The sequence below is a fragment of the Tiliqua scincoides genome, chromosome 1, assembly GCF_035046505.1.
Source record: "Tiliqua scincoides isolate rTilSci1 chromosome 1, rTilSci1.hap2, whole genome shotgun sequence".
NCBI classification, from domain to species: Eukaryota; Metazoa; Chordata; class Lepidosauria; order Squamata; family Scincidae; genus Tiliqua; species Tiliqua scincoides.
The window spans coordinates 6,088,797-6,097,964 of NC_089821.1; the positions used below are offsets into that span (position 1 = coordinate 6,088,797).

At 45.4% G+C, this 9,168-nt stretch overlaps 1 pseudogene; it reads right to left on the reverse strand.

Annotated features, from left to right (window-relative positions):
* Positions 1-638: 638 nt before the first annotated feature.
* Positions 639-758, reverse strand: LOC136637361 (5S ribosomal RNA; annotated as a pseudogene).
* Positions 759-9,168: the final 8,410 nt, after the last annotated feature.

A 9,168-nucleotide genomic window follows, 5' to 3' on the forward strand; every position in this document is an offset into this window, starting at 1 on the left:
GGATCCAGCAGTGCTGCAGTGCAGAACTAGGGTCATTGTTGGGCCACAAAGGGGAGCTAATTAGCTTAAAGTGGGCATAGGTTCTGTAGGTGAAGCTTGGACCAGGAATTTGGCAAAACAACAATTAAGCAGCTTCTGGAGCTAGTTTAGCCACACTGTTATTGCCAAACTGTCCCCACGTAGACATGTGCACTTGTGATATGTGCACACCCTGGCCTGTTCCATTGAGCCCTGGTATGTATCCTAACCGTGTGATGGAGCAGTTCATCTGAATCGCCCCCTTACATATGCTGCTAAACTTGCTTCAGTTTAGCAGTTCATTTAGAGGTGCAGTTTAGATAAATCCTCCCCATCTGTCACACACATACTTCATCTCTCACACTCACACACTTACATAATGCATACACATACGTGTGTATAAAGAAACTGATGGAGAAGCAAGAGAAGAGCTAGGCTGTATACCCATCAAGAATATGCAAAGCCATAATTGTGTGGAGCTGGTTTGAGGCTTCAATGGTTGGCATCCTTCAGTCTCGAAAGACTATGGTATAAGCCTACAGCACCCGGTATTCCCAGGTGGTCTCCCATCCAAGTACTAACCAGGCCTGACCCTGCTTAGCTTCCGAGATCATGGTATAAGCCTACAGCACCCGGTATTCCCAGGTGGTCTCCCATCCAAGTACTAACCAGGCCTGACCCTGCTTAGCTTCCAAGATCAGATGAGATCAGGCATGTGCAGGGTAACAGTTGCTACATTGTCCAAAATGGCCCAAAGTCATTTTAATGCCCAGTGGCATAGCTAGAGGGGGTGCAAAGCACTAATTCTTGCAGGGAGCCTCAACGTGGTGTGCAAGTAGCACCTCCCGCTCCGCTTCAGAGCCAGGCGTATGCCCGTTTTGCTCCCCTGCCTGGAATGACTTTGAAGGGGAGGGGCTGCTTTTATACCATGGGGAGGCTTCCTGCAAGACTTAGTGCTTTGCACCCCCTCTAGCTATGCCACTGAAAATTCCCCATTCTTTTAATACCACATGCACATTTTGCCTCAATCAGAGAAGATACATCTGACTGTGCTGAATACTTGTTAAGTAATTGCTGTAGGGGGTGGAGAGAGAGAGAGAATCACACTATGACTCTCAGTGCTAAATCATTTTCTTGAGGGCGATTCTGTGATCCCAGTTGGAGCTATACAAAGTTCTGTGGTTCTTTTCCTTTGGGCCTTGGCTGCGTACCGCTTGCTTTCTTTGTTCATAACTATGAATGATTATCTATGAGAACTTTTATAACTAGACATCTGGTCCAGCACAGTGGCAAAGGCCCCAATTCTACTGGGGCCTTGTGCTGCCGGAACTAGCATTCTGACATTGCAAGGCCTTTTATGATGGCGCAATGGCACCAATGCCAGAAGCGTATGACCAGTGTCACAGACAGCAGTGCAGTGAGCACAGTAGCAGATCCAGAGCCTCTGTCATCACTGATATGTTAGCAGCAGAGGTGTATTGTGGGCTGAAAGGGGGAGGGCAGGGGGAGTTTCAGAGCAGATGGGGCAGGAGTGGGGAGGAGGTGGTTGCTGTGCGCCAGATCATATCCCCTCCTCAAGCTACCCTGTCCTTTTTCTATTCTCAGATTTATGCCAGCAAATTGGTTGGTGTACAGTGTAACCCCAGTACCGATGGATCTAGCATCTGCACCTTGACTCATCACGGATACTGGGGGAAAGCAACTACTACTTTCCTCACTGTTATCTAGTGGGTCCATGCGAATAAAGGAAGGCACAGAGATAACAGCTCAATACGTTTATTCCATCTTCAGAACAGGACCTGGCAATGAATCTGACACAAGACAAACACCCCTGGCTTTTATACCCTGTAGCTCCGCCCGGACTTCCTGTGATTGGTGCAGTTGAAACATTAAATAGAGCGCCAATCTGATGGCAGGATTTCGATCCCTCACCCGATTGGCCAGCAATAAGTCTGAGCCAATCAGTTATGCAGGATTTCGATCCTGCATAACTTGCATACATAACACTCACCAAACCAGAAGTGGCTTTCTGAGGCTTCCAGCAGGCCTTCTGAGGCTTCAGAAGGCCTCCTAGAGTCCTCAGTCCTGGTTTGATGAGGAAACAGGAAGTGTCTGCAGATTTGTGGATCCATGGGAGGTTCTTGAACTGATCTCCGTGGATAAAAAAGGAGGACTGTGCAGCCAAGGAGACTCATACATGATTAGGTAGGGGATACAGAAAAAATATTTTTACTTACCTCCTGCTGGCTATCTGATTGTTCTCACCACCACTGGGTGCAGCACATGCTTTTCCAGTGCAGCTGCATTGGTGCTAATGGTTGGGGATAGGATTGGGCAGTCAGTTTCACATCAGGACTTGGTTCAACTCTCACCTCCATGTTAGATTAGGCAAGTCCCCCTGCCCCCGCTTCGGTTATGGCTACATTACCGAGCTGTTGTAAGGACCAAAACAAGGTAACACAGGTGAGGCGGTTGACATGCTCAGAAAATAGTCAACAAATACTACGTGTTATTAACTATCCTACTATGAGAAAGGTGGACTTTGATGCCACGATGCTGCAGAATTTTGGAAAAAAAAAAAGAATTCCCACCAGAGTAATTTCCAGTGGTTTTCAAGGACCGCAAATCCAAGTAATTGCATCATGCCCTACACATAATTGCGCCTCTGCCATGTTCATGGAAATGATATGCAAATTATGTTAATTAAAGGCACCTAAAATGCACACATTAGCTGTGGCATTCTGGCATCGTCTATTTCCATTGCGGTCCTTGGTGCTGGGTGAGTTGCCCGTATCTTGTCGACAGCAAATCGCGAAGCCGAACATTGTTTGCAGCTGGGAATATGTCGCTTTCCTGCAACTCCGCGCTCCCCCCTTCCCAAAAGGCAGCCAAACAGAAAGCTGCCAGTCAAAACAGACTTGCTCCTTTATTCACACTGTTGCTTCCGATCTCCACGCTCCATTTTTCCCTAACAACAAATTTCACTTTTGAATGAGAAAGGTTAAAGGGGAAAAAAGAGTTGCCAAAAATGGCAGAAATATTATAGGGAAGATTTATTACTGTTAATCACGGTATGTCTGCGGGGAAAAAAAAATGCTAGAAACCATGAGAGGGTTTTGTGCAAAAAGCAGCATGTGCGCTTTACAGTGCATATGCTGCCATCACAGCCACTTCACGTGAACAGCAGCAAAGTTTTTTTTCTTTTCTTTTCCAAAAGAAAATTTAAAATTTAAAATATCCACTCTTCAAATTAAAGCTGCAGTTTTGTTTCAACAGGCGTTCAAAGATCGGCTGTGCAATCCTCTGCATGCCTACCAAGATGTAAACCCCATTTGATTAATGGGACTTCCTCCCAGGTAAGCGTGCATTATTAGTGCAACCTAAATATTGCATTAATAAAGATACAGGGTGGCCACGAGAGCCACAAGACCACCGGGCGAGGAAAAGCGGCCTGGATAAAATGGCTCCCGATGACCCGTGTCCTCTGTGACAAGAAAATCAGTGACCATCTTAAATTGAGGATCTATCGGACAGTCATCCTGCAGTAGCACACATCCTGCGGAGCTGAATATTGGCCGGTAATCAAAGAAACTGAACGTTGCCTTAGGGCACAATCCTAACCAGGTCTACTCAGAAGTAAGTCCTATTTGGTTCAATGGGGCTTACTCTCGGGAAAGTGTGGTTAGGATTGCAGACTTAGTATCATGGAGACAAAGATGCTGTGCTGGATTAGTGGTAGTACTCACTTTGACCATGTTTGCAACAACGACATTCAGCAGTGGTACGGCATCGCTCCAATAGCCGACAAGATGAGAGAAGTTGGACTTTGATGGCACGGCCACGTCCTGCGCGGCAATGCCGATACGCTAGCACAGAAGGGCCTTCAGTTGGAGGTCAACGCCAAACAACCGAAGGGTTGACCAAAGTAGTGCTGGCTTAGCATGTTGCATTGTGACATGAAAATTACCCACCTACATCCAGACCAAGTTTGTGACTGAGAGCAATAGAGACTTTGATCCAGGATAGCAGACCCGCCACCATACGGGATAGACGATGAAGAAGAAAGGTATAGGATGGCCACTTTGCAAATTTGCTTTCTTCTAATACAATTCTCATGTCATGAGAATGGATGATGGCCGGATCCCAAAGGATCTCCTCTATGGAGAACTCGTGCAAGGAAAGCATCCTACAGGTAGACAACAGCTGCGATACAAAGACATCTGCAAGAGGGATCTGAAGGCCTTAGGAGTGGACCTCAACAGGTGGGAAACCCTGGCCTCTGAGCGGCCCACTTGGAGGCAGGCTGTGCAGCATGGCCTCTCCCAGTTTGAAGAGACACTTGGCCAACAGACTGAGGCAAAGAGGCAAAGAAGGAAGGCCCATAGCCAGGGAGACAGACCAGGGACAGACTGCACTTGATCCCAGTGTGGAAGGGATTGTCACTCCCGAATCGGCCTTTTCAGCCACACTAGACGCTGTTCCAGAACCACCATTCAGAGCGCGATACCAGAGTCTCTCGAGACTGACGGTTGCCAACAGATAATCCAATTCTTGGTCTCCATGCAGACATATTTTCTGATTTTGAAACTGTATCATCATAATGGCTTCCTGGAGTAGGAATTGAAGGTCTACTATGAAGCCCAGATAAACAGAAGAAGAATGTGCAACTTTTTCAGTTACACTTATTTAGACTAAGGGCCCAATCCTATCCAATTTTCCAGTGCTGGGGCTGCTGTGCCAATGAGGTATGTGCTTCTTCCTGTGTTGGGAAGGCAGTTTCAGAGACCTCCTCAAGGTGTGGGAACATTTGTTTCCTTACCTTGGGGCTGCATTGCAGCTTCATTGGTGCTGGAAAGTTGGATAGGATTGGGCCTTAAGGATGCAATCCTAACCAACTTTCCAGCACCAAGGTAAGGGGAGTGCAGCTTCGAGGTAAGGAAGCAAACATTCCCTTACCTGGAGGAGGCCTCCATGACTGTCACCCAACAAGGATGCAGCACCTGCCCTATTGGCACAGCTATATCAGTGCTGGAAAGTTGGTTAAGATTTAGGCCTAAATAAACTAGACCAATCCTATAGGGCATATACAGTTGTGGAACTCCTGGTTCATCACAATAAGTGATGCTGCAGTGTGAGTTTTGGATGCTGTGCTAGTAGAAACTAAAGATAAGAAAAAAGATTCTACCTATATCCCAAAAGCCATTAGGGAAAGGCAAGACCACATCTGAACAAACATCTCAGATGATTAATTTCCAGATCAAAGGAAAGCTTTATAATTGTAGAATCCACATACCTTACAATTGACAATGAGTAGTGCACAAAACACCACTGTTTACATAATTTTATCATATTTTCCTGTGCAGAGAAATAGCTAAAGGGGGTGTAAAGCACTAAGTTTTGCAGGTGCCTGAATGTGCCATGCAAGCAGCCCTTCCCCTTTGGAGCCATTCTGGGCAGTGGGTGCAAACAAAGGTATTCATCTCCGAATGCAAAGGGGAGGGGTCACTTGCATGGCACGTTCAGGTGCCTTCAAAACTTAGTGCTTTACCCCCCTCTAGATACACTACTAGATACTACTATCCCCTGAGGGCTAGGGATAAGAATAGGGCCTCAGTTTGGCTGTACTTGTCGTAAGAGGCGACTAAACAGTCACCGGGTAGATGGGACTCCTTAGCCTGGGAAGACAGCTCATCTGAGAGAAGGAAAACTCTGATCCCAAACCTCCACTGCCTTGTGGCTACATCCAGTTATGGAAGAGGCTTCAGGAGTCAACCTCGAGGCAAAATCCGGAGCCGGAGCCCCTGAGGCAGTTCATGGCTGAACACAGTCACGTTCTGACAACTCCTGCGACGTCGCTGGAACCAACCGTATTGGCTTCTGCCTTTCCATTGGACCATTTCAGCGACGTGGAGAGGGGGGATTTGCTGCATGGGAAACAATCTATCCTCCATACCTACTTTACCCAGGCTTCACGCACTGGAGAGGATACTCTGTTCCAGAACACTATTCAGAGCGCGATACCATAGTCTTCCGAGACTGAAGGATGCCAACAAGTAAGATACACTACTGTTCCTGTGAGACGCATTTTGGATTTATAGTTGACATTGTATCAGAGATGGCTCCATGAAGCTTCTTCATTGTAGGTTTTAAACACAATTCTGTGTATCGGCGAAAGACTATTAGACAAAACATTACATGTGAACCGTGAAATTATCCAATATTCAATATGATTTTGTGCCAAGTGTCAAACACTGTCAAATACGATATATTAATTGTTCTCAAACTGTCTACTGTAGGACTCTACATTGGAAGTTAATGCAAGATTTACTGAGAGGGGCAAAAGTCATGGGCAAGGTTCCCCAGAAGAGGGCTTGCTCGCCACAAGTGATCTTCCTCTACAGTGCACAGGATAATTTTAGTTGTGTTCTAGTCCTATTCACAGCAGGCAAAGTGAAGCTCAACCATGCTCCAAGTGAACTGAGTATTCACCCTGGAATTTGTCCCAGAATCTCCAACAACACGCAAGAGTTCCATGGTGGACAAAATATATTCAGAAGTTCCATAGTGAATATGTCAGTATGGAAACTTTCAGCTCAAAGCAGAAATGGAAAAAAAAAATTTCATTTTGAAAATATATCAGCTATCAACATTTTCAAATTGGAAATACCATTACATGTAACTACCAAATAACATCAAATATTAATAGTCAGCTTCAGGAGAGCTGGTGTGATATAGTGGTTAAGAATTGAGCTACAAGTGTTGGGAGAGTTAGGACAGACAGAAGAAAGTATTTCTTTACCCAGCATGTAATTAGTTTGTGGAACTCCTTGCCACAGGATGCAGTGTGGCATCTTGCCTGGATGCCTTTAAGAGGGGATTGGACAAATTTCTGGAGGAAAAGTTCATTACAGATTACAAGTCATAGTAGGTATGTGCAAGTGGTTTGAGAGGCAAGCTGCCTCTGATTGCCAGTTGCAGGGGAGGGGACTGGGACGCAGGTTGTGTCTTTTGTCTTGTGTGTTCCCTGAAGCATTTGGTGGGCCACTGTGAGATACAGGAAGCTGGACTAGATGGGTCTTTGGCCTGATCCAGCGGGGCTCTTCTTATGCTCTTGTGTGCTCCCTGGGGCATCTGGTGGGTCACAGTGAGCTACAGGAAGCTGGACTAGATGGGCCTTTTGCCTGATCCAGCGGGGCTCTTCTTATGTTCAAATCACAATTTTCCTCGTTTGAATCTTACCTCTGCCGTGAACTAAGTTGGTGGTTCTAGGCCAGCCTCAGCCACAATATGACGCTAATAATATGGGGTTCTTGTAAAGTTAACAAGACGGTAATATATGGCAAGCACTTTGAAAACTCAGAAGTGCCATACAAATGCTAAGTATTATATTTCCTTCCACCATAAGCAATAAAAATATTTTATCTCACTATGAACATAGCATTGGAATAAATACAATTATAAATAATAATCACAACAGTCTTTGGCAGGAACTATAAACCACTAACATCACACAGAGAAATCATTGATCGGAGTAACAATCAATCGCATGAACACCAATGAAATTTTGTCATGGTTTAGCAGCGCAAGTGCAAAAGTGACCATTTCCCAATCTTTTTTTTCCCCCCATAATTGACCAAAGCTCACAGCTTTGTAGTGACCAATGCTCATCAGCGAGAGAAATCTTTTTTCATACACTCAATTATATAGTAAAACTGGCTAGATAATAATGTCAAAGGTAATCGCAAATACAATACTGTAGATTTTAAAGGCTGTTGCTGTATCTTCAATCAAGAATTGTGAAGAGGACATTTGTTGAAGCCCAAGGAGGGCGAATGTTTTCCTCTAAGTAAACTTATCCCCATCAATTAAGTGATGGCTCAGTTCAGGGGTGGCTAAATTGTGGCTCGAGAACCACATATTTGACATATATTGTGCAATTCATGGAAATACGTTGACTGAGCTCCTTTTTCCATCACAATTAATTTAGAAAGTAAATTAAAACTTTTCATGCTTTATTAATATTTCTTGGGTATAAACTCAGAGTCCACTGGATTAAAATATGAGTTTAATGTTTCTCATGAGTAAATATATTTAAAATTGTGAATGCTTCTTAAATGCTGCGGCTCTCAAATCTGGCGTTTATCGTATGCAGCTCTTAGTTGCGCACATTTGGCCATCCTAGGCTTACAGCACAATCCTATGCTGACGATGCACCGGTGCAGAGGGCTGATGTAAACCTGCTGCTGTCATGACTTCTGCTGTCATTTAATGACAATTAATTTAAATTCTCCAGTGATGATCAATTTGCATGGAATGGAAAGCAAATGCTTTTGAACAGCAGGAAACCTATTTTAGAAGACCTTCTTCTGTGTGTGTGTTACTTTCCAGCATTGTTATTTATGGTGACCCATCAGTGATTACTAGTGTGCGGTTATTGGTTATCAGGTCAAAAGCCGTGGTCAATTAAAAACACATTGTAACTTTACATTTCACCCTCTTTCTGTGACAGACGTCTTCAGAAGCCCCTGTGGGTCTGCTCAGATCTCCACTAGCTCAGTAGCTTGCACAGATTCAAGCAGCACATGTAGGGCTCCCATGTGCAGGAGAGAGGACAGGATCTAGCAGCAGCCTCCAAGCTCCAGCTCCAAGTTCTGAACCACCCCCCAGACCTCCCTCCTACGTCTAAAACACCCCTTTTCCCTCCCCGTTAAACCCTCCTCCTGCCTCCCCACCTCCCAACGGTTCACTTGCCGCAGTTGGTGGGTGACACTTCAGTGCCGGTGGAAGCCTGCTCGCACAGGCCTCAAAGCTGGCAGCGCTGGTCTCTGCTCAGCCACAACATGCTTTAAAGCCATTCACAACTGTGCACATGCCTGTTCTGCCAGCATTAGCCTGCATAGGCTCAGGCTCTTAGTTGAAGCCTGTGAGATAAATACAGTAGACGCTCATCCTTTTTCCTGAGTCTGGGCTCTGTACCCAAAAGAAAATATTACAGGCAGGATGCCAGGAGTGGCACTAAGGTTGGACACTGGCTGAGAGCCTGTCTGCATCAGAGGGCCCAACCAACCAGGTCAACCTGTGGTCAACAGGCATGTGGATGCGGGAGAACCCATGAATATTATATATCTGGACTTTCAGAAGGCATTTGAC